Source organism: Mustela nivalis, assembly GCF_964662115.1.
Source record: "Mustela nivalis genome assembly, chromosome: 2".
Classification (NCBI taxonomy): domain Eukaryota; kingdom Metazoa; phylum Chordata; class Mammalia; order Carnivora; family Mustelidae; genus Mustela; species Mustela nivalis.
In genome coordinates, this window is record NC_139021.1 from 154,751,601 (window position 1) to 154,771,274 (window position 19,674).

The 19,674-nt window shown below is 37.5% G+C and overlaps 1 protein-coding gene and 1 pseudogene across 4 annotated transcripts in view; both read left to right on the top strand.

Moving 5' to 3' along the window:
• Positions 1–19,674, top strand: part of TBC1D12 (TBC1 domain family member 12) — a 100,517-nt gene that overhangs the window by 6,164 nt on the left and 74,679 nt on the right. The window lies entirely within an intron of this gene.
• LOC309858752 (small ribosomal subunit protein uS8 pseudogene) lies at positions 1,663–2,319 on the top strand (annotated as a pseudogene). Its single transcript has 2 exons — positions 1,663–1,824; positions 2,035–2,319. The product of its transcript is annotated as a small ribosomal subunit protein uS8 pseudogene (transcript).

The window sequence follows — 19,674 nt, forward strand, 5'->3', positions numbered from 1 at the left end:
TACGTAGAAATTTGTGGTTTTAGGGTGATTGGTTAGAAATGTAATAATCTAAATATAAGTCAGGTAGAAAATATTGGAAAACTCCCAATTTTTCTGAAACTAAGATAATTTTAATATAATGGAGGGGAGGGGCTAAGGGAGAAGGAAAGAGAATCTTAAATAGGTGCCAGGAGCAGCGCAAAGCTGACATGGGCCTCGGTCTCACAATCCTGAGATCATGACCTGAGCTGAAATCAGGAGTCAGACATTAACAGAGCAGTAACAAAGCAGACTCTTACTCCAGTATTAACTTGGAGTTACTCATTTGGTAGAAATTTTTTGAGCCATTAAAAATGGGCATAGAGGGCGCCTGGGTGGCTCAGTGAGTGGGTTAGGCCACTGCCTTCCGCTCAGGTCATGATCTCAGGGTCCTGGGATCGAGTCCCACATCAGGCTCTCTGCTCAGGAAGGGGCCTGCTTCCCTTCCTCTCTATCTGCCTTCTTCTCTGCCTACTTGTGATCTCTGTCTGTCAAATAAATAAAATCTTAAAAAAAAATAGGCATAGAGATTTACTCTATTTTTAAAGTACTTTTTATTTTAAGATAGTTTCAGATTTACAGAAAAGTTGCAGAGATAGAGAGTTCTGGTATACTCCTCACCCAGTTCCCCTATTGTTAATATCACATTACTGTGGTACATTTTCAACAACTGAGAAACCAGCATTTGTACGTTGCTATTAATTAAACTTCACACTTTATTCAGCATAGCGATATTGACTAAAAGATTTTTATTTGGGGAGCAGTTGTGTTTTACTGTACAATAAAAAAATGTTTAAAGTAGAAGGAACTTTAAGGATCACTTTATTCATCATTTAATATCCTATGGAAAATCAGCAGTGTTGTTAATCAGAGAAATCTCATTAATATCACCTAGTAGGGTGGTATTAATTAACATTGGAAGTAAGTTAGACATGGTCATTAATTGTTCTTCAGGTGGACCAAGGGCATTGATTTCCAAGGCTTTGCAGTTCACACTGTTCAGGACAGTATTTAACAATCATTGTTTACCTGTTTGCCTCTAGAAAAAATTATGAAAGCATATTTTAATTCTATATAACTTCATATTTTTCCAAAGTTATATTGATATGTGTTTTCTAATTCTGGAAATATTCCCTGTGACCTGTTAAGGGTGGGATTTATTTTTATTTTACAATTATTTGCTTATGGTCAGATAGTGAATGTGTAAAAGAATCAGAACTTGAGCAAGATCTGATTCCTAGGACTTGAAGCTTATATACTAATTTCTACAAATTCTGAAAAGTTTATGAACAAAAACTTAATTTTTGGTGTAGTAAAAATACTGTGGGCTTGAGAGATAAGAAATTTGGTTTTTGTCCTGAGTAAGCTTATTCTGCTGTTAAATAATTGTGGACAAATTAACTAAATTTAGTTAGTTTCCTCATCTGTGAAATTAGGAGATTCAGAGTCCCTTCCAGCTCCAATATACTGTGATATTATATGATTTTCTTGCAATACTTTTATAGGCCTCAAAATTTTACCAGCTAAATATTGCAAATGTGAACTGAGTTAAAGATGGTGCTTTAAAAAACAGGATGTTTGTTGCATCTGTAAAATGAGAAAGTTGAAATATCTCCAACTCTAAATTCTGCCCTGCAGCTCTTTCCACCATCTTTCCGTGTCTCCATAATGGTGCATGTGAATGTCCTGGCAGATGCTCTCGAGAGTGTTAACAATGCTGAAAAGAGAGGCAAATGCCAGGTTCTTACAGGCCATGCTCCAAGTCGTCATCCATAACTGTGTTGATGCAGCATCGTTATACTGAGAGTAAAAATTTTTTTTTAAAGAGATTATTTATTTATTTATTTGACAGAGATCACAAGTAGGCAGAGAGAGAGGCAGAGAGAGAGGAAGGGAAGCAGGCTCTCTGCCGATCAGAAAGCCCAATGCGGGCCTCATTCCCAGGACCCTGGGATCATGACTTGAGCGGAAGGCAGAGGCTTTAACCCACTGAGCCACCCAGGTGCCCCCTGACAGTCAAATTTGAAATCATTGATGATCACAGAGCAGGGAAAATTGTTGTGAACCTCATGGGCAGGTTAAACAAGTGAGGAATAATCAGCCCCAGATTTGATGTACAACTCAAAGATCTAGAAAAATGGCAGAATCATGGGCTCCAGTTCTCCCAGTTTGGTTTCACTGTACTGACAACCTCAGCTCGCATCAGGGACCATGAGGAAGAAAATCGAAATAACATAGGAGGGAAAATCCTGGGATTCTTTTACTAGGGATGTAGTACAAATAAATAAAATGTGCAAATAAAATGCATTCATGGAAAAAATAAATTCTACATTGCATATTTCCTTTAGTAAAGGTCTAACTCTGCCCCAGAATAATGCTGAACATCAATAATCTTTTAGTTTCTTTCATATGGGTAGTATAGACCAGCAGCTCTAATTAGAAAATTCTGGATTTTTTTCCTTTTAATTTCTTTGGAGTAGGAGAGAAAATAAGATAAGTAAATTCTAGTTAATCAGTGTAGTGGAATTTGAGACCTTAACTTCTGGACCATGAGTTCTATCTCAGAGTTTGCCAGTGTTCCACTTTGGTGAACTAATAGCCTAGTACAGTAATTCCAAGCTTTCATTATACTTCACAATCACCTAAAAGCACATTTTAAAAAATGAGATTCTCCAGAATCCACAACTCCTACCTTGTTAGATTCAGGGGACTTGCTTTTGGCAGATGGCATATTCAAAATACAGGATAGTTTGGTGTTAAAAGTGCTGGCCCTGGAGTTAGACTGCTTTGGTTTGAATTAGCTTATCTTGCTGTATAATTCTGCACAAGTTACTTGACCCATCTAGTTCTTGGGCAGCTCATCCATAAAGTAAGGATAATGGTGATACCCACCTCATGAGACCATCCATGAGATAATGGTCTAAGTGTGTTGCCTTTCTTATTTGACATACAGCGAAGGTTCAGATGTTCTTATTCAGACTTCAGTATGACAGCTATAGTCCCTTCCCCGGGTTCATCACTGACATCCATTGGTTTAAAGAAAAGAAGAGATGAATGGATTTTTTTGTATACTACCTGAAGAAACATTTCACAATTTGTGCAGTAGACTTTTAAACACAATTGGTGTTTGGGATTGTATGGGAATTAAAATCGACTGTAACATTATGATCTAAAATTTCCAGAAGTCTTTAAACTTTGACTAAAAAGCAAATCTGAGAAGGACCTGAAAGGGGGGAATGTTGAGATGGATTAAAATATTTGTATCTTTTATTGTTTTAAGGAACTTTACAGAATGGCAAAGCCAGATTTTTAGTTTAAGTTCATGAAATGTTTAACTTGGCTCACTCATACATTTCAAAGTTAGTATGTTGTTGTGGGAAAGCTTTGGGAAGAGTGGAAACATTTGGAGATTTTGAGGTGACACATCTGTTACCCATCTCCAAGCATATTGGGAAGGGAAAAGTCAGTCCTTTTTGAGGCAGATTATTTTCCTAGGAACTCTGCTATCTACCCTGAGTTGTCCCCAGGTAGTTCCTACTACAATAATTCTTAAACTTTAGTGTTTAAAATTACCTGGAGGGAGGAGATTGTCAAGAATGGGGATTTCTTGAGCTCCCCCACTCTGTTTTTGATTCACTAGATCTTGGGTGGGGCCCAGCAGGAAACCAAGTATTTATTTAACAGGGACTCCCTAGTGATTCTGATGCAGGTGGTTCTTGGACTGTAATTACTGAAATTATTGTTGATAGGTTTCCTCAGATAATAACTGGAAGAAGGTACAACATGCATTTACAACTCATATTACCTTATTGATTTAAAATTGGGTCATATCAATTATCATCTGATCTCTCTGATATAAGGAATTTGAGAAGCAGGGCAGGAGGTCCTGGCGGGTAGGGAGGGGGAAAAAATGAAACAAGATGGGACTTGGGAGGGAGACAAACCATAAGAGACTCTTAATCTCAGAAAACAAACTGAGGGTTGTTGGGGAGGGTATGTGCTATGTTAAGTGCTGTGAATTGTATAAGACTGATGACTCACAGACCAGTACCCCTGAAGCAAATAATACATTATATGTTAATAAAATAAAATAAAGTTGGGTTATAAGTAAGTCCTGTAACTGGTGAGTATAAGTACAGGTATGGTAAAGATCAGGGGTAAATACAAATGTGTAAGTATTTTGCTAACTTTAACTAGATTGAGAAGTTATCTCTGCCTGATTAAATCGTAGCTTCCTTTTTTTTAGTGGGAAGGGTCTTTTTTTTTTTTTTTTTTTAATTTATTTGCAGAGATCACAAGTAGGTAGAGAGGCAGGCGGAGAGAGAGAGAGGAGGAGCAAGCAGGCTCTCCGGGAGCAGAGAGCCCGACTTGGGGCTCGATTCCGGGCTCGTTCCCAGGACCCTGGGATCATGACCCAAGCTGAAGGCAGAGGCTTTAACCCACTGAGCCACCCAGGTGCCCTGTGGGAAGGGTCTTTTACTTTCATTTTATGCTGTGTAGATAGCCATGCTTGCCTGTTCTGTGAAAAGTTTTAACTTTCAAAATCTTACTCAGATCTCTTTAACATGGAGACGTAACTGTCCATATTTATAGCTTATCAAAGAAGGTGTTAATTTTGCTTCCTTCTCCTGCTAGTTGTAACTCTTTTCCGTGCCTTTAAGAAAAAATCCTGCAGATTTCACATGGCTTATTCCCCTGTAGAATTTGCTGCTTCAGCCTTTCTTGGACTTCTTATTTCTGTGGCCAAAAGAAGAAAGGGAAACTCATGTGACTGTCTGGGTTTTCTGCAGGCTCTTTCCTGCAATTAAGAGAAGTTTACCTTAGGAAACCAAGCTACAAGTCATGCTCCTAGTTAGAGCTAGTTTGAGAGTGAACTTAGTAATGTGTTTAAATTTACCCTTGAATTTGGCTTTTCACTTTCTTTTTAATTTGAATTTTATTTTGGGATATATTATTGGCTAGAAAATATTTCCATCTGCCTGTTTCTAACCCCACAGAGATTAAAACATTCTGAGTTTGGAACTGAACATGATCGTTTTGAAATCAAATTATGTGCTATTTTCTCGTATTTTCCCAAATACCGTAATGTATAACTACCCATCATACATTGGGAATTATTTACAGTTTCCAAATCTGGTTTTCATCTAGACTGTAGTCCTCTTCTAGTCAAGTAGGGGAAGTACTTTTATTGCTCTAAGAAAAAGGTATTCAGAGACTATAAATTTAAAAATTTTTTTTATAAGAAGAACAGAAAATGCTCATCTTTTTTTGGCTTAAAAAATAGAAATTTATTATCTGATAGCTCTGTAGGTCAGAAGTCTAACAGTACATGTCTCAATGGGCTAAAATCATGGTATGAGCAGGGCTAGAGGCTTGAGGGGAGGGTCCATTTCCTTGTCTTTAGAAAATGCTCTTATTATTTGCTTTTGGAAAAGCAAGACAGGAAATATAAAACTACTAAGGATAGTAGTTGTTTCCATACTATTCCAGTTAGGTGGTAAGGAAAAAGTTAAATTTAGAGAGTGTGAAGTTACAGTTACAGACAGGAAAAGCTGTTAAGAGAATGAGTTTGAAGACATTTCTACAGAGAAAAATTGCTGAGGAGAATACATGTTAGTTGGAAGTTAGCTCTGTACTTTGGCTCTAGGCTTCAGAGTATTGCTACAGATAATAAGTACAGATTAAGTACAGATTATCTGCATATTTATTTTTCTGCCCTCAGTACCCTTGTAGAGGTTTCTGGCAACTTGTTGCCTCCTTAAATATGTCTGCTATGCCTCCCTCTTAACTTCCCTAATGTCCCCAGCCTCTCATGGCCTCTTCAGAAGTCATATTGTACAGCAGAAATATTTTTTAATGACAGATATGTATGTGTGTGTATATATGTATGTATGTGTGTGCATGTATATATATGTATCCTGTAATATATATAATATACAGTAGGTTAATATTTATGGTGTATATATGATGTAATGTATAATGTAAAGTAACCTCTATATATATGGTTTAATTTAGGATCTAAAAATTTAGGTGCTAGTATGATAGATACAGATATTAAAAAGGAGTGTTTTATGCAGTGTGTTCTTCCTTGAGAATTCAGTATTAAAAGGAAAGTTTTTTATAAGCACCATGGTGAACCTAGCAAACAATTAAAATCCCTCTCACCCGTAAGGAGAAAATTAATTGCTCATTACCAGGAAGATATGTTGTGTAGTTTTAAATTTAAGTTCTGAAATAAACTAATGAAATTTTAAGTCAGTGAAAGGTCTCAACTTAAGAGTGATAAAATGTATGTTTTTAAAACGTAAGTGGTAAAATGTAATGCCTTTTTTTTTTTTTTTCCTTACATGGCTCTTGACAACCCTGTTGGACTGACTTTTTAACCTCATGGTACTACCTAGGATTGAAGAGATTGAAATCCTGGGTGTTGTTTGGAAGACAGATTTGTTGTGATTCAGAACTGGGTGTTGGGAAACAAAATTTGTTATCAAAGACTAATAACTTTTTTTTTTTAAGATTTTATTTATTTGTTTGACAGGCAGAGATTACAAGTAGGCAGAGAGAGAGGAGGAAGCAGGCTCCCTGCTGAGCAGAGAGCCCCAATATGGGGCTCGATCCCAGGACCCTGGGATCATGACCTGAGCCGAAGGCAGAGGTTTAACCCACCGAGCCATCCAGGCACCCCGACTAATAATATTTTTGATAAATAATTTTTATATAAAGGTAACCAATACAATAATTGAACATATAACCAGAGAATAATGGCCATCTTTGTGATATACTCCCAGAAATGCATTAATACTGTTAAGAATACCTAGGACAGAAATTAAGTTTCAAAATGGGGCATACAAATAACTGAGAATTGGGGGCACCTGGGTGGCTCAGTGGGTTAAGCCTCTGCCTTCAGCTCTGGTCATGATCTCAGGGTTCTGGGATGGAGCCTGCATCTTGCTCTCTGCTCAGCAGGGAGCCTGCTTCCCCCTCTCTCTCTGCCCGCCTCTCTGCCTACTTGTGATCTCTCTCTCTCTCTGTCAAGTAAATAAAATCTTAAAAAACAACAACAACAACAACAACACTGAGAACAATTTTAGAAGATAACCACTATTATATTTTCCCAAATAAAATAATAACTGTATATTTAATGAAGAGATAAGATTGTTTTGTTCTAAGAGACCACCAAAATACAATCTTGATTTAGTTGTCTATTTAATGGAAATATCACAACACCTTGATCACTAGAGGGATTTCAAATATGCTACTGCAAGATAAGTTCTATCGTGCATGCCATCAGTTCAAGAAGTACTTCTAGCTCAGGCCTGAGCAAAAGGTCAACAAAACAAACCAGTAACAACAAGCACCACCATAGAGCTAAGTGTGTTTGCCTCTTTATTCTTAGAGAGTTTGGGCACCTGATGGATATTGTTTAGCCTCTGCTTGAGTTCTTTTTCTAACAGAGAGGTCAATTTCCTCAAGGCAGCCTATTGAGGAAATAATTGTTAGAAGTTTCTTTATGTGGAAAACAGTGTATCTCTTTGTAATGTTTCTGGTCCTAATTTGCCCTTTAGAGCCACAAAGAATAAGTTAGGTGTTTTTTTTTTTTTTTTTAACATAATCACGCTTCAGAAATTTAAAGATTGCTTCTGAGCCTCTTTTTGGTTTTGGGCCTTCTGACCTAAGCACACTCTTATTGAGTTAGTTTGCAATTTTCTTTACCATCTCTTTATTCGACAAATGCTTTTGAGCCCTATTATGTATATGAGGCACTAAGGAAATTAAATATTATTAAACAGTAAGAAAATTAAATAGCATTAAACTTTGGATGGGGGAGTCACATGAATCAGTATTTTTACTATATTACTTGATTAGTGTTATAAAAGATTTTACCAATGAGAACAGTTGGGATAGAAATGAGGCTCACTGACCAGAGTACCTGGTGGCTCACTGGTTAACCATCGGCCTTATGCTCAGTTCCTGGGATTGAACCTGGTATTGTGCTCCGTGCTCTGCAGTGAGGCTGACTGAAGACCATACAGGCATACAATAGTATGTGCAGAAAATATGCATGAAAATAGCACAGCACTTGGGACTGCAGAATAACTGACCTTGGGTGAGGCAGGGTGTCAAAAATGTTGAAGTTAAATTGTGAGGGAGTTTGCTTGACAGAACTAAGCAATTTTAAACTGATTCCATCCACGACGTTTGATGGTTTTTTTTTTTTTTTCTTTAAAGATACGACTTATTAGAGTGAGCACAAGCCAGGGGGTGAGGGGGCGGGGAAGCTGACTCCCTGAACCTCAGGCTGCGCTGGATCCCAGGAATCTGGGATCATGACCTGAGCTAAAGGCAGACACTTAACTGATCGAGCCCCCCCACCCAGGTTCCCTAGATGGGCTCTGAAAACAAGGGAAGCATGCTCAGAATTGCTTTTATTTAGTTATTTCTTAAAATTTAGGTAGGCTTCACACCCAGGATGAAGCCCAATGTGGGACATGAGCTCATGACCCCGAGATCAAGACTTGAGCTTAGATCAAGGGTCTGATGCCTAACTGACTGAGCCACCCAGGCACCCCGCAGAATTGTATTTCAGAATAATGACTCTTGTGGCAGATTGTTTTGGAACTTGTGAAACCAGGGTTTGGATGCACTGTGGTAGTTTATACGTGCTTGTCAGTCTCTTTATTAAAGTATGATATCTGGTAGTTGATGTAAATAACATTAAATTCAATCCTTGTTAGAAGGCATCCCTAACAAATTGAGTGATTTATGCTTATATTAGATGTCTTTCTGTGAAGCTTTGGTGGAAGAAAACCTTGAATCTGATTTTTGTTTTGAGGGAAGTGGGATGACATGAAAATGGAGAGTCATGTGAAAAATTATGTCTACCATGTTCTTGTAAGGAATTTGATGGGGGGGGGGGGAAGAGCCAGAATAGCTGTTAGGCTGGTTGTTTTGCTCTCATGAATCAGAAAGAAAACAACCTCTGGATAAACCCTTAGAGTGTTAAGTTATTGTACAATCAAGTCTTTACATTCAATGCACATGTTCTGTACATTGCTTCATAAAAGTGGATGCTGGCAGTATACTCTCAGCCATTTCAGGGATTGTTTGAGGTAAAGACAAAGTATCGAGACTTCCAAACTCCCTGGAGATAAAGAACATGTCTATTTTGTCTCTGCATAGAGGCGTAGGTCCTTATATGTAATAGGAAAACAAAGATTGATTGGGTTACAGCTTTAAAAAGGTACAAGAATGTAATATAGCTAAATGTCTGGAACCTTTGAAATGGTCACTTTGGGAGGCTCTCCACTTTTTACTTTAATAGTATCATTTCTCAAAGTATTTTGGTACCTGTCTTTGGGGAGATGTTTCTGTAGAAGAGAAATCCTTTGGGCCAGTGTAAGGACTAAAAAACTGAATGTTGGAGGAGATCAAAGCTGAAACACATTGGGAAGCCAACTAAACAAGTTCAGTTGTACATTAACTCTAATAAGTACTTTAAATAATATCTTAGGTATAATAGATTTATCCCCAGGCAAGTAGTTAGACATAATATATAAATAGCTGTGGTTTGTACAAACGGGCATAAATGATTTCACCTTCATATTCTTTTAAAGGATTAAATAAGGTCAGAGACTTGGTGTCTGCCACCCTTAAATTTGGTCATCTTGGATAGATCTGGCTATATTAGTTTAATTTTGGTAGAGCTTAAAACTCTTCTTACTTACCACTGTGTTTGCAAAAACAGTCCATGTTTAAAGGACTTTTTTTTTTTTTAAGATGTATTTATTTAGAGAAAGAGTGCATGCACATGAGCATGCAAGCAGAAGGGGCAGAGGGAGAAGGAAAAAGAATCCCATGCAGACTCCAAGCTCAGCGCTGAGTCCAACACAGGGCTAGATCTCATCACCCTGAGATCACGAGCCAAAACCAAGAGTCAGTAACTTGACAGACTGCACTACCCAGGCACTCCTAAAGGACTAACTTTCGTATAGCTAATAGGAGAATCTATAATATAGCATCTGTAACTGGCAGTGTTATAATGTAAAAAATGTTGAACTCTGTATAGTAAATGTTGCCTTAATGATGTAAGTTTTGAAATATCCTTTATGCTTTTTCCGCTTGGAAAATAAGTAGTTTTCTTTAACTTTTCTTTTTTTTTTTTGAGAGAGAGAGGGAGAGAGGATGTGTGCATGTGCACTTGGAGGGGAGGGCAGAGGGACAGGGCTCCATAGGTGCCCCTTCTTCAGCTTACCTGATTAGCAAACAAATTATTTTCAATTTCAGTAGAAGTAGATGTATCTGGCTTTTTCTTACACTCCGTATTATATTTTTGATCCTTTATTAATAGCAAACACATTCATCTTTTGTCATTTTGTACATTCTTACTCATTCTTACAAATCTATACTAAATAACACTTATTTGCCATCACCAAAGTTTTTAATAATTTTAAATATTAGCCTTCATTTTAGATTTGATAACACTTAAAAACACTGCTCATATAGAATAAACAGCTTCTGATATAAAGTCATTTTTTTTTAAAGATTTTATTTATTTATCAGGGTGGGGGGAGAGCGAGCGAGCACAGGCAGACAGAATGGCAGGCAGAGGCAGAGGGAGAAGCAGGCTCCTTGCCGAGCAAGGAGCCCGATGTGGGACTCGATCCCAGGACGCTGGGATCATGACCTGAGCCGAAGGGAGCTGCTCAACCAACTGAGCCACCCAGGCGTCCCTAAAGTCATTTTTGTATATTGTTTTAAAAGCCTTAACCAGTGGGATTTAGTTTTCTGTGTAATATATTTAGTTCCAAACACTGCCAGGAAAAAAAAAAAGTGAATTATCTTCACAAAGATGTGTGGTTTAGATATGGTTTTTGGTTTGGCAGACTTATTACTACATAAAGATGTAGGTCTAGTCTTAAACCGGTGACTATATTTTTAAAAATTGATAATTGGAAGTTCACTTTTAGAAACCTGTTAACATTTTTTTTTTAAAGATTTTATTTATTTATTTGACAGAGAGAAATCACAAGTAGGCAGAGAGGCAGGCAGAGAGAGAGAGGAAGGGAAGCAGGCCCCCTGCTGAGCAGAGAGCCCGATGTGGGACTCGATCCCAGGACCCTGGAATCATGACCTGAGCCGAAGGCAGCGGCTTAACCCACTGAGCCACCCAGGCGTCCCTTAACATTTTTTATTATGTTAAAATACATATAAAATTTACCGTTAGTGACATTTACTGCATTCTTTGTGTTAATAGTCATCACCACTGTCTAGTTCCAAGACATTTCATTACTCCAAAAGGAACCTCCATTCCCATTAGCAGTCATTGCACTCCACTCTCCCTCCAAGACCCTGACAATCACTATCTGTGTCCTGTTTCGGAGGGTTTGCATAGTCTGGATATTTTGTGTAAATGAAATCATACAATACATGGACTTTTGTGTCTTCTTTCACTTGGCATGATGTTTTCAAGGTTCATCCATGTCGTGGCATATACCAGTATTGTTCTGCTTTTGATGGCTAAATAGTATTCCATTGTGTGAATATAGCACATTTTTTAATCCACTTATCCATTGACAGGCATTTATTTGTGTTGTTTTCACCTTTTGGATTTTATGAATACTGCTATGAATGTTTGTGTACAAGTTTGGTTTTTTTTTTTTAATGCTCCTCAAGTTATTTTGGGTGTTATGTCTAGGAGTGGTATTATTAGATCACATGATAATGTTTAACTTCTTAAGGAACCACCAGTTATTTTCCACAGTACTTGCACCATTTTACATTCCCCCCAGCAATGTACAAAGATTATACTTTTTGTACATCCACTTCAACACCTCTAGTTTTTCCCTTTTTATCCCCCCTACCTATAGCTATCCTAGTGGGTATGGAGTAGTAGCTCACTGTGGTCTTAATTTGAGTTTACCTAATGTCTAATGATGTTGAATATCATGTGCTTGTTAGATATTTGTTTATCCTTTTTGGAGAAATGTTTATTCATATCTTTTGTCCATTTTTAATTGGGCTGTTTATAGCTTTGTGTGTGTGTGTGGTTTGTTTTTTTTTTTAAGATTTTATTTATTTGACAGAGAGACAGCAAGAGAGGAAACACAAGCAGGGGGAATGGGAGAGGGAGCAGCAGGCTTCCCACTGAGCAGGGAGCCCCATGTGAGACTCGATCCCAGGACCCTGGGATCATGACCTGAGCCTAAGGCAGACGCTTAATACCTGAGCCACCCAGGCACCCTTTGTTTGTATCTTTGTTGAGTTATAGGAGTTCTTTATATATTCTGAATACTGGCCCTTTATCAGTTATATGATTTGGAAATAGGTTCTCCTATTCTGTGGCTTATCTTTATACTTCTTGGTAGTATCATTTGATGGACAAAAGTAGGATCTTTTTAGATTGGCTATATTTGGGGTGCCTGGGTGGCTCAGTCAGTTAAGCATCTGATTCTTGATTTTGGCTCAGGTCATGATTTCAGGGTCATGAGATTGAGTCCTACGTGGTGCTCCCAGGCTCAGTGTGGACTCTACTTGAGATTCTGTCTCTTTTCCCTCTCCCTCTGCCCCTCCCCCCTGCTTGTAGGTGCACACACTCTCTCTCTCAAATAAGTAAAATCTTTAGATTGGCTATATCACAGTTCTAACCATGTGTTACCAACTTAGTTTATATTTTAAGAGGGGGAAATAAAATGTGTATGTAGAGCATAGAGGTAGGAAAGTACAGAATGTGTGGAAAGGTTATAAAGTTTGGCAAATACTATGTTAGGGTTAGTGTCCATAACTGTAAGGAACAGAAGCCCACCTAAGCTACCTTAGAGGAAGGAAGGTGTATTGTAGGCATGTAAGAGGCATCTTATAGATTTTTTTTAAAAGATTTTATTTATTTATTTGACAGAGAGAGAGACCACAAGTAGGCAGAGAGGCAGGCAGATAGAGAGGAGGAAGCAGGCTCCCCACTGAGCAGAGAGCCTGATGTGGGGCTAGATCCCAGGACCTTGAGATCATGACCTGAGCCAAAGGCAGAGGCTTAACGCACTGAGCCACCCAGGCACCTAGATATTTTGAAAATAGAGAATGAAATATACCTGGGCTGTAGAGTGCCTGGAACAGTTCTCCACTTTTCAAGAGATGGTTTTTCTCATCTTTCTGTCTTCTGATTGTTCAGTGCATGGTTTCCACCTGCAGAAGCCCTATAAAGCTGTCCTAGCTCTACCTGATTTATCAGTTCAAGCATCTACTAGCTTTCAACTGATTCAGTCTCCAAGTTTCCTATTTAAAAATCTTGGGACCAAAAAAAAAAAAAAAGTGGGGGACAACCCCTTTGGTTGTCTTTGGGAGCTTTGTACTGTCACTTTGCTAGTACCCAATAAACCTTGCTTTGCCGTCCACCAAAAAAGAAAAAAAAAAAAATCCTGGGAACCTGATTGTTTTAGCCTATGAATTAATTTGTTCCAAAGGCAAGGCCATAAGATATAAATGCAGCCACATTGGGCTGCTGCTTCAGTAGGAATTGGAAAAAATGGACAAAGAAGTGGGAGTGGGTTGCAGGTATGCTGAAGTCACGTATATTTCTCTTGAGTTGTGGCAAGAGTAGTAGGAACTAATGTTGGACAGATTATTTGGGTTCAAGTTGTGAAGAGCTTTTTTTTTTTTTTTAAAGATTTTATTTATTTATTTGACAGAGAGAGATCACAAGTAGGCAGAGAGGCAGGCAGAGAGAGAGAGAGAGGAGGAAGCAGGCTCCCTGCCAAGCAGAGAGCCCAATGCGGGACTCGATCCCAGGACCCTGAGATCATGACCTGAGCCGAAGTAACCCGCTGAGCCACCCAGGTGCCCATGAAGAGCTTTTAATACTAGGTTAAAGAATTAAAAATTTTCCTTAAGGATTAGGGACTATTGAGGGTTTGAGGACAAGGAAATGAAATGATCTATTCTCTCTTCGTACTTTGTAGTTTATTCTACTCAGAATGAGTTGTTTGATATTCTCCTAATTTCAGTTTGTCTGGACCACCCCCCTTGTTTATTCAGCAAGCATATTTGAACACACAGCTGTATTCCAAGGAAGTAACTAGAATAAAGCCTTTCTGGTGAATTCAGCAATGATGACATTGCAGACATAAATTGAAATGCTATGATGTGATACTAGCAGGCAGCAAGAGATGGTGTGGGGGGCAAAATTTACTTCTCTGGCACTGAGACTGGCTTGTAAGTTTATCTTCAGGTTTATTCCAGTGCTTTACAGGAGTTAGGGGAGAGGGTGATTACAAAGAGATAACATGATGGATTTTCTGGGGGTGATGGAACTGTTGTATACCTCAGTTGTGGTCGTTATGCAGGTCTGTACATGGGATAAAACTTGTAGAACTGTACATCAAAAGAAAAACAGCCAATTTTCATTTCGTGTTAGTTTAAAAAATATTTACTGAGTGTTTACATAGCTTATATGCAGGGCATTGTTAATGTTCTGCAGTCCTGTTCACAGTGCATTTATAGCTGAAAAGTTGCATTCAGATCAGTATTATAAGATAGAAAGTGAGAAGTATTAGAAGAGAATGATGCAAGAAGAAGAGGCTCTTAGAGAGGATTCATAGAAATAATGGCTCACTAGACTGTGCTGTTCCATTAGACTAATGCTGTAGGACTGAATCTTTGTCATGTACTCCTCCATCATATGTTGGAAACCTAATCTCCAGTGTGATAATATTTGGAGTTGGAGACTTTGGGAGGTCCTTGGGTCAAGTGAAGCCCATCCACATGAATGGGATTAATGCCCTTCTGAAAGAGGGCTTGGAAAGCTCTCTCATCCCTTCCACCATGGGAGGATAAAATCAAAAGTCTATGAACAGGGAGGAGACTCTGACCAGACACTAAAACGGCCAGTGCCTTGATCTTTGACTTCCCAACTTCCAGAACTGTGGGAAATAAGCTTCTGTTGTTTATAAGCCACCAAATCTATAGTATTTTGTTATAGCTTCCTAAATGGACTAATACAACTAGGAATAGAAGTGATTTTTTTTTTCTCTGTTGCTCCCCAAATGAGTAAACTTTCATTCATGTGTGTAAGTGCAGCACTAAGGATACAAGGGTGAACACAGAGCTCACAGTCCAATACAGTGATAACATCATAGAGCTTATATTCAAATGCAGAAGATAACTAAATAAATGTTCAGAATCATGTTGGCCATTTTACTTCCTTTGCCTTTTCATATAAATTTTAGAAATAGCTTGTCTGTATCTACAGATCATCTTTATTAACTTGGGAAGAATTGACATTTTTAGTATGTTTAATTTTCTATTCCTTGAATACAGTAGGTGTCTCCATTTATTTTGGTCTTGTTTGATTTCCTTCATCAGTATTTTGTATTTTTCAGCATATGTGTTCTGCTCATGTTCTATGTTTATATGCGAATACTTAATATTGGAGATACTGTAAATGATACACTTTAAAAAATTTTAGTTTCCAGTTATTAATTGCTGGTATATAGAAATATGATGGATGTTTGCCTTATATTTTGCAATCTAACTAAATGTCTTTATTAGTTCTAGGAGATTTTTTTATGGATCCCATGGGATTGTTTATATAGATGATAATGGTTTATACAAATAGGGAAACTTTTTTTTTTTTAGATTTTATTTATTTATTTGACAGAGAGAAATTACAAGTACACTGAGAGGCAGGCAGAGAGAGAGAGAAGGAAGCAGGCTCCCTGCTGAGCAGAGAGCCCGATGCGGGACTCGATCCCAGGACCCTGAGATCATGACCTGAGCCGAAGGCAGCGGCTTAACCCACTGAGCCACCCAGGCGCCCCACAAATAGGGAAACTTTTATTTCTTTTTCCTTGTCAGTCTGCAAGACTGACTTATTTTATTGCACTGGCTAGGACTTTCAGTATGATTTGAGTGAGAGCGATGAGAGTGGATATTTTTATTTTGTTCTAATCTCCAAAATATTTAATCTTTCACAGTTTAGTATGATGTTAATATTAGGGTATGTGTGTGTGTGTTTGTGGTTTTTTTTTTTTTAAGATTTTATTTATTTATTTGACAGAGAGAGAGATCACAAGTAGGCAGAGGCAGGCAGAGATCGGGGGGGAGGAAGGCTCCCTGCCGAACAGAGAGCCCGATGCGGGGCTCGATCCCAGGACCCTGGGATCATGACCCGAGCTAAAGGCAGAGGTTTTAACCCACTGAGCCACCCAGGTGCCCCTGTGTGTTTGTGTTTTAAGAGGCCCTTAATCAGACTAAGAAACTTCCATTCTATTCCTAATTTCTTGTGTTTTTTTTTTTTTTTTTTTTTTTTTTTTTGTCAAGAATGGACTTAGGATATTGTCAGTGTATCAGTTGATATGATCATGTGGTTTTTCTTTAGGCTGCTAATATGGTAAATAACATTGATTGACTTTCAAGTACTGAATAAGCCTTGTATTCCTGGGATCAGGTTTGAACATATTTATCACTTCAAAAAGAAACCCTGTGTCCATTATTGAAGATTAAATATATATGAATATATTTTTATTTTATTTTATTTTATTTTATTTTATTTTTATTTTACTTTTATTATAAAGAAAAACACTAACATAATTTCTTTTTTTTAATGCAAGAGGCATAAATAGAAATGTATTCACAAATGTGATTAGCTTTACTTATCATCAGCAGTCATTATCTTGCGTTTCTTTCCTAAATTTCTTTTAGGTTAAAAGATAGCTTACCTCCTGGTGAAATACCTTTCTCATATTTTGCTAATGTGTTGTTCCTTGTTACTGTTTATGTTCTCTTTCCAAAAGTTCTTTCTTCTATTCTTCCTCTTTTCTTCTTCTGGTGGTTTCTATCTTTCTTCTGAATGTGTTAAGTACAACATAGGGTATAGAGAGATGGAGATTTTCTTCATGAAGCATTCACGATGTGTAATTAGTATGTAGCACACAAGCAAATATATTTTTTAATTTTTTCTTTCCCCCTTAATTGTATTCTGTTATGTTCTGCCTGTGCAACAAAAGAATTAAAAAATCTCTCTTTGTAAGATACTGCCCAAAACCTATTATGGCTGGCTCAGTTGGTAGAGCATGCCACTCTTGATCTTGGGGTCATGTGTTTGAGCCCCATGTTGGGTGTACAGATTACTTAATAAAAATAAATATTTGCTTAAAACAAGAAATAAGATGTACCATAAGGTGACTTATTGACATGAACATAGGAGGAAGAAAAAAATAATGTGTATTTTTAAAAAGCATTTTGGCAATATGTAGAATGAAAGGGAATAGGAATAGTTAAAAAGCTCTGTCTGACATGTTAATCGTTCTGTGAAGGACATGAACAAATTAAGTGTGTTTGGAAGGAAGAGGAGCTAGCTGTTCAAGAGACCTGACTCAGGTCTCTAGTGATGTGACTTTGGCAAGTATAGGTTTTCCCGATGTGGTGGCAGGTACACATTGAATACTTTGAGAATTTGTTGGAAGCTATAGACAACTGCCCCCCCAAAATTTCTTTAAGCACATCATTTACTTCAAATTTGCATGTAGTTTGAGGAGGCTTGTGGACCTCCTTTAGCTCATTCATGTAGGTTCATTGATTCATGATGAAGAACCTTTGACTGGTTACCCTCTGTAGTTTTTGGCAACTCTAAAATGTTTAACAATAACCCCCCAAAATTATAACCTTCACTTTCTTTTTAAAAAGTTTTTATTTATTTTTTTAAATTTCTTTTCAGTGTTCCAGAATTCATTGTTTATGTACCACACCCAGTGCTCCATGCAATCCGTACCCTCCATAATACCCACCACCAGGCTCACGCAACCTCACTCCTCCCTCCCCTCCAAAACCCTCGGTTTGTTTGGTTCCTCTCCTCCTCCAGTTTCTCCCAACTCACTTTTCCTCCATCTCCCCATGTCCTCCGTATAACCTTTACTTTCAGCCTTGAAATCGTGGGTTGTTTTTTCTTGACAGAGTAAATGATATGAATTCTGTCCTTTTTTAGATAGCTCCAATCTCTGAGAATAGGTAGGTTAGTTTAGCAGTGTATATTAAATAAAAATTACATATTTTTTTTATTTTTACAATTTTTACAATAACAATAAAGAGATACAGAAAAAGCCTGAAAAAGAAAATTCTTGGAATTAAAAAAAGCCTTAGTTATCTGGCAGAAAAAGTACTTTTTTTTGCATATAGTCAGCTGAAAGTCTTTTTCAAGTGAAAAATGATTGAGGTTTGGAAAGAATGTAAGTAATCTTCATGCCAGATCTTTAATCCAAAATACTCAAGGGTAGCCAAAGTACTGAATTTTAAAGAGACAGTACTTCTACTTCTTTGAATTAATTATGTAGTCAACTGTGGCATTCCATGATCACTAGATAATGTTTTCTTTTTGGCTTTCTATTATGCTTCAGGGAAACTTAAGTACAAAGTCCAGGAAGTTCATGTGTTTTCAGCAGTCCAGTTTCTACTGAGATGGAGTTCTAAGATCAGGTCATGATTTCAAGTTTTGTTTTGTTTTTTAACTGATTTTACTTTTGATTGAAGTTGGATTCTTAACTGTTTGGAAAAGCCTTCTAACACCTTTTTATGTATTTCAGTGATGATTAGAATTTAATCTAAAAAATTAAAATAATCATATAGGTATAAATGTTAGGCAAAAAGAATGATTTCTTCCCCCACACCCCTCCCGGAGTTGACGTTATTGACAGAAGATTGAAAATTTAGGTAGTTCCAGTTTTCTGTGTCAAATTCCATAGTCTGAGAAACTATGGAATTTACATAGTTTTGTCTCAGAATTTACATGGTTTTGTCATGTTTATGGGTTTGCCAGTTCTTGAAGACTGAAGCCCTGGAGTTTCTGCTACTTTAGGAATCATGGTGTAAGTGTTGCCCCTTTTTGGTTAGCTTTATCCTTTAATATGGTGTAGCAGGCAAGTGGTCTGATTGTTTTATCATATGTAACGCTTTTTGCGTGGTAAAAGAAATGAAATCTTAGAAAAATGAAACGAACACAGATACACAGATATGTGAAGCAAATATTAGTACTAATAAGCAAAAATCATTCACCAACCTTTATTATAAAAGCCACTGAGAAGAAGGGCTAGGCCCTTTTTTTTTCTCTTCTAACCCCCACATCATTTTTTTCTTGGTGTGCCTCTTTTGTGTGTGTGTGTTTTCAGTGATGTGGAAACATTGAACTGCTACTTCTCACCTAGTGCTGTTTCTTAGCTGGTACAATAGATTTTCTCATTTCTTTTTGCTAAAAAGACCAGACACAGATTAGAGGAGAGAATGGAAGATGGTGTGTTTATGTCTCTGTGTGTGTAGATAGCTGTGTGTGTGAGCACAGTGTTGATTGGGGATAGAGAATGAACTTAGTGGAGAGAAGATGGATTGCCACTACCATTTCCTATTCTCTAGACAAGATGTTGTCACAGAATGGAAAAAAACAAAACCCCAAACACTCAAACTAGAAAAATAGTTTTTAATATCTCCAGTGTATCTGAGGTAATAAGATGCTTTCAACTTCTAAAAACTTGACTTTCGGAGTTTGGGGAGAACCAGTAAATAATACTTCTTTATCAACCCATCTGAGTTTGGAATCAGTAGGAAAAAAAAATAGGACACAGACGAATGGGGCCTGAAAACATCAACTTTATGCTGATGACATCTGGATTGAAAGAC